Raw genomic sequence first — 6,350 nt, 5'->3', positions numbered from 1 at the left:
GCACGGTTCTATCGTCCACTCTACCAATCAGCGGTCTGGATGCGAGAAGATACTAGTCAATCAATGTTTCTTTATATAATGTGTGCTTGTGTATAACTTACCCTCAGTAATACTCTCTTATAAAATGTAACTCATAGCTGTAATACCAATGTTGATATTCGTATAGCTAAAAAGGTCCTATATTAGCATCGCCAAAAGAAAAACGATGCATTAAATATATGGAAACATTGATGGCCAATACTTAACTTGACACGTTAGTCTTATGCTCTGATTAGCAAAGTTTTCCTTTGCCAAAGAATGTCTGTGGGAGAGACCTTTTACAGGAAAAAGTGTTATTATATAATATACACATCCATTGTTATGAAGTAAACCAGTTATATGTTGCTGTGGATGAAAACATGCACTTGGTACTACACGTGTTTCAAACACGCTCGTACACTGTATCATAACACTATTTCCTTTTTTTTTTACATATTTAACTCTCCTCTTCACTGTTAACAGAACATTTTTAAGCATGCTTTACATGATTATGGCTGTTGGAGTTTTTGTGACGTTTTTACATGAAACCTAGAGTACAGAGTCTCACTTTTTTGCCACCGTGACCCTTGCACAAATTTGTGGCAGGCATTTGCACAACTCGAGTCATGCCAATGTGCAATCTAGTCGTAAACTGGCGTGGAGTATACGTAAACCGGTCGTGACAAGAATTTTGAAATGTTCAAAATTTTGGTCTCGACAAAATTTCGCGACCGGGTCGTGAACTGTGCGCAAACTGTTCGTGAACTCGTCGTGACCTAGTCGGGAGGATGCAGGAGGATGCGTGCCAGTGCGTAGCAATGTGTGCCATGCCACGACTGTCACGAACTGCCATGAATAGTTCACAAAGAGCTCACGTCGAGTTCAAGAGTAGTTGACGACATGTTCATGAATATGCGCACGTCGCAGCGTGGCCGTACCTTCCTACTGCCTTGGTTCCATGTACATCACGCATTGATGGCACGAGCAGTTCACGACTAGTTTACGCAATTCACGAACAGTTTGCGCATAGTATGAGCAGTTCACAATCAGTTCATGAACAGTGCACGAACAGTTCACGAGAAGTTCACGACTGCTGTGCGACAGTAGCGCTCGCGTCGGTGTGGTGGTATATATAGAGCTTCCTGGACACTGCTCGCCATTTCAGAATTCACCAGCATAGAGACAACATGCCTAAAACCAAGCTGACAAAAGGAAAAGGGAGAAGGCCGGAAGCCAACAGGCCAGAGGCAGACACCGCTGATAGAGATAATTCTCCTCAGTCATCTATATCAAGTCTCGATATCGTGATCCCGGAGACACAGCAGGATCCAATCGAACGCCAGAAACAGCCATCCAGTGAGGACGAGGCAAACAGAAAGCAGAAGAAGAGGGTCCCTGTGTCCAAGAAAGAAATCCCCGAATACCGCTGGGAAGAAGAGGAAGAGTTTAAGTTAGCCGACCTTGTGAAGAAGATCCCCCAGCTGTATGACAAGAAGCAAAAGGAGTGGCTCAACGTGGTGGCCAAGAACAGCCAGTGGGACCGACTTGGAGAGCAGCTGGAGCCTCCTGCCACTGCTGCCCAATGCAAGAAGCATTACGAGAACTTGAGAACCAGAGTGGGGATGATTATGAAGAAGGAGAAAAAGAGTGGAGCTGGCCAGCCCCAAAGGAGTGCCCATGATAACCAGATCATGGAGACCTGGAGTTTCCTGATAGAACACATCGTCCGGGGAGAGACAGACCCCAGTGACCAGTTTGCTGTCACAGAGTTAGCTGCAGTGACGGCCAGTGAAGGAGACGATGAGGAAGTAAGGTACACAGGTTCCCACAGCCAAGCATCTACTAGTACCGGGAAGGGCAAGGGCAAGAGGAAGCGGTCCAGCCCACCAACAACACAGACAGCCACCACAACCGCCAACACCTGGGTAACCTAGAGCGACCTCGGTATTGTGGTGCAAGAGGTGAGAATCCCTATGTCTACATGCAGATTGTATTCCAGTTTCCTCTATTGCTTTTGACATAGAATGTGCAATATGTTGCAATGAAATGCTGTACTAAATTGTTACAATGTTTGATGTTTCAGATCATCTCCAAAACAGAATCCTTGGTGCCCAACCACTCGTTCACCAGCCAGCACAAGATCGTACACGATTTTTCATGCCTGCTGGAAGGCCACATGTATGCCATCCCAGAGGACTACTGGCATGAATTCCAGATAGACTGCCAAAACCTTGTACACCGCTATAGGCAGCGGTGTTAGCTCTTCCAGCAGCCACATCAACAACCACGCATGATCTGGCCAGGCCCAAAGCAGCATCAACCTTAGTAGCCCCCTCAGCAGCAGCAGTTCTGGCATCAACCTCAACCAGCAACCTTGCTGGCACTGCCAGAGCAGCAGCAGCCTCAGCAGCACCCTCCAGCCAGTCTGCCATCACCTGTAATGTGGATGCCACCCCAGTCACTACAGTCTTCAGGCCAGTCCTCCTGGTCCCGTACCACGGAGTGGCAACCAGGGATTCCACCTGCACCGTCAGCCACCCTTGTCCAGCCTCCTTCACCAACAACTTCAGTATCGTCAGTCACCCTTGTCCAGGCTCGTTCACCAACACCTTCAGTGTCTTCGCTGTCAGCCACATTCAAGACACCTGTGACACCACTCAGCTTCCCGGTCCTGACCCCGGGGTCCGTCGAGAACAACCTAGAAGATGGCATTTCACCTTCATCCCTCTACACCTCCAAGGAACTCAACACACCATCAGTCCATCGGGTATCCCAACGCAGCGTTACCACAACCAGCAAGGACACTGACTGAGATGAGACACTTCTAAATATTTGTAAATAATTGGACTGTGATACTTTTACATATTTGATGTTTGCTGTTTTCATGTTAATGAAATGCTTTCTTATTTCAAAACACTTGTTTTTCTCTATAACATTAAAATAAAATGAAAGAAAACCCGAAACGAAAAAAAAAATAGAAAAAATAAAAAAGGAAAGAAAAAGAAACCAAAAAATAAAGGGCAACAAAAAACACACGAAAAATAAAAGTTTCTTTTATTTCAAAAATGGAACAACTGTGGATGCAGCTCATGGAGCTACTACCATTCTTTCTTACCAAGGGACAGCACCAGCAGGGGTCATGTAGTAATGTGAAAGGCAATCTCGCTGATCCTTTACATCCTTCTGGGTATGATGGCTGGTTAGAGACAGCAGCCCCTGCAGGTGTCGCTCAGTCCTCCATCCACCAGTGATCAGATCATGTGTGTCCGGATCTTCGCGGTCCACTTCTGAAATTGGGTGTGGGTATCTGATGAGGATGAGGTTGTGCAGGACACAGGTGCACATGGTGATCAGGTTGATGGTGTCGGGTGCTGATGCATTGTCGTCAAGAAGCAATGGAATCTTTGACACAGAATTCCAAAGGCATTCTCAACGACACGTCAAGCACGAGACAACCTGTAGCTATATATGCGTTCTCGTAGGACTTGTGACCGATGGGAAAATGGTTTCATCATCCAGGTTTGGAGAGCAAAGGCGTCATCCCCTACGAATTGATAGGGCACTGGGTGGTCATCATTAGGGAGTGGTTCTGGTTGAGGCACTCCAGTTATTTTCTCTTCTACAGCATCATGCTGGGAACAGTTATTCCATGTTCCTCCATCCGATGCACCACTCTCTCCCCCAATATCCACATAGAGGAACTTGTAGGTAGCATCTGCCACTGCCATCAGTACAATGCTGTGGAAGCCCTTATAGTTGTAGTAGTAAGAGCCAGCATTGGATGGCCTCTTTATGGCGATGTGCTTGCCGTCCACAGCCCTCAGACAGTTGTGGGAATTCCATCTGGAGCTGAACCTGGCAACAACTTCCTTCCACTCCTCTTAAGTTTTGGGGCAGCGTAGCACTTCATCCTTGTAGTCTGCGATGATGGCTTTACACACCTCGGGTATGAACTTACAGATGGTACTTGCTTCAACCCTAAAGCTGTACTGCAGACTTTGATAGGAATATCCAGTGGCTAATAAGCGGAGGGGGCCAGCCAGCTTGAGTCCAACTTGAAGTGGTTCCCTCATGAAGGTAGACTGCTTCTGGAGGCGAGGGGTTAACTTCTCAGCCATCTCTTGGAACAGACCAGCTGCGATTCTGAGGTAATTTTTGTAGCCTCTTTGATCTCCCTTGTGGAGTTCAGTCAGTAGACTCTCATACTGTCCAAAGTCGTGCCTTCTGGTTAAACATTCCTTGACCCACATTTTCCTTTGTGTCTTTCTTCGAGGTGGGGTTGCCTTTTCTTGCTCTTTTGCCTCTGCCTGCCTTTTCTGCTGCTCTTCAACAATGACTAGAGAAGCTTCCAGTTGTAGGTATCTTCTCTTCATTGGAATGATTGTGTCTCTGACATAAAGCATGTTGTCTACTCCAAAGCCAATCCAAAAATGACCAGTGGTTGGAGAGGCCCCGTTTTTATATGGTGTGGCCAAGTCGGCACGACACCGTCCGAATTGCGGAAACTCGTCGTGCCAATGCGGGAAGTGCGCAAACCATGCACAAACTATTCGCAAACTATGTGGGAACTCGTCTTGCCAGTTTGGGTCAATATGGACACGAATGGGCACGTATTCGTGAACTATTCGTGAACTCGTCGTGAACTCATCGTGAACTATGCGTGAACTAGCCGTGAACAGTGTGGGCGTCTCCTAATTCGTGCCCCAAAATGGCACGACTCGCCATGACAAATTCATGGCCGAAAGTCATGCAAGTGTCCGGGTGGCATAATAGGTGAAATGAAGCCAGTTGCAATCACCTCACCTTTCACGTATAACTTAGTGGCTCACTTACAACATTGGTGATCCCTGCAGGACCAGCTCCCTCCAGACTTTCCCCTCACTGCTATGTCTTACTGTTTGAGGATGCCACCCTCCAACCCTGACTTTTCTATAAATGCCACACCCATGAAACTATCACCCCTTTTAAGTAAAAAGACATTCACCTGGTTTCAGCGCAACAAGGTCCAATTTCCATTTAAGGGCGCAACTCATTCAAGCACAAATGTAGACTATGTTCTCGCGGTACTGCTAGAGGAAATTTCCCAGAAATCTCAGATTGGCTTTGTGACTGAGGGCACACCTCAATAGCATACTACACCCTTAAAACATACCTACTAGAGCAGTACTCACTATCACCATCCACCCATATAGCAAACCTTATCAACTGTCTCAAAAATCTTTAGGGGACCGAAAGGCATCACTCGCTGTCAAGGAAATTATCAATATCGATCATCTGCAACATTCCGCAGACAGCTCACCTTGGGAGGTGAACCAACATCCTGCCCACTGAGTATGATACCTACCCAAAACTGTAGGCACTGCCATACCCTATGTTGATATTTTACCCATGAAGGATCTGATGACCAAAGTCGACACCCTTGTGGACCACAATTTTACCACGTTCTATATCTCCATTAACACCTGCAATCATGATAAAGAGGACAACTATTCGACATTAACCAAATATGATGTGAATGCGGTAGGACACAAATGCTCACCCGTGACGTGCCAAAGCAGGGACAAAGCTGTCTTCCACCCGCATAAGCCACCACTCGCTCACACTCCAACCAATGTTCTCTACAACCACGCACTGACGCCATTCGGCCACAGTTATGCTATTACCACTCAAGATTTGGAGCTTCTGCGAAGAAATGTGCGAATGGTCTTCAATGGCCAAGGCACGTATAAGTAGGCCATCGCTTATGGTAGTGGCCTCCTCTCTCACTAATTTTTTTTTCATTTTACATGGAACAGGTACAGGCCAGAGAGTTTTGGTAATCAGGGATGCTTGGCATTCTATTTTACCAAGGCCATTCTCCAGGGCACAACCTAGTCAGTTTAAGTCTGCCGACATCGTCCAAAGATGATGTGGATGAGGTAGGACACAAATGCTCACCTCTTGATGTGATGAAGCCACGACAAAGCTGTCTTCCACCCAGATAAGTCACCACTCGCTCACACTCCAACCAACGACCTCTAAAGCCCCTTACTGACGCCAATCGGCCACAGATATGCTACTACCACTCCAGATTCGGGGCTGCTGCTAAGAAATGTGCGGACAGTTGTCAATGGCCATAAAATGTGTAACTAGGATATTGTTTATGGTAGTGGCCTCCCTTATCACTAATCTTTTCATTTTACATGATGCAGGTATAGGCCAGAGAGTTTTGGTAAACACGGGTGCTTTCCGTTCTCTTCTACCCAGGCCACTATCCAGGACACGACATAGTCTGTTTAAGACTGCCGACATCCGGTTAGTAGCTGCCAACGGATATTCGATCTCCATACATG

The 6,350-nt window shown here is 46.7% G+C and overlaps 1 pseudogene; it reads left to right on the top strand.

The window, feature by feature from the left end:
• The first annotated feature begins 918 nt into the window (after window positions 1-918).
• On the top strand, window positions 919-2,830 carry LOC137645159 (uncharacterized; annotated as a pseudogene).
• The last annotated feature ends 3,520 nt before the right edge of the window (window positions 2,831-6,350 follow it).

The sequence above is a fragment of the Palaemon carinicauda genome, chromosome 8 (assembly GCF_036898095.1).
Source record: "Palaemon carinicauda isolate YSFRI2023 chromosome 8, ASM3689809v2, whole genome shotgun sequence".
NCBI lineage: Eukaryota > Metazoa > Arthropoda > Malacostraca > Decapoda > Palaemonidae > Palaemon > Palaemon carinicauda.
This window is presented reverse-complemented; position numbering and strand designations above follow the sequence as displayed.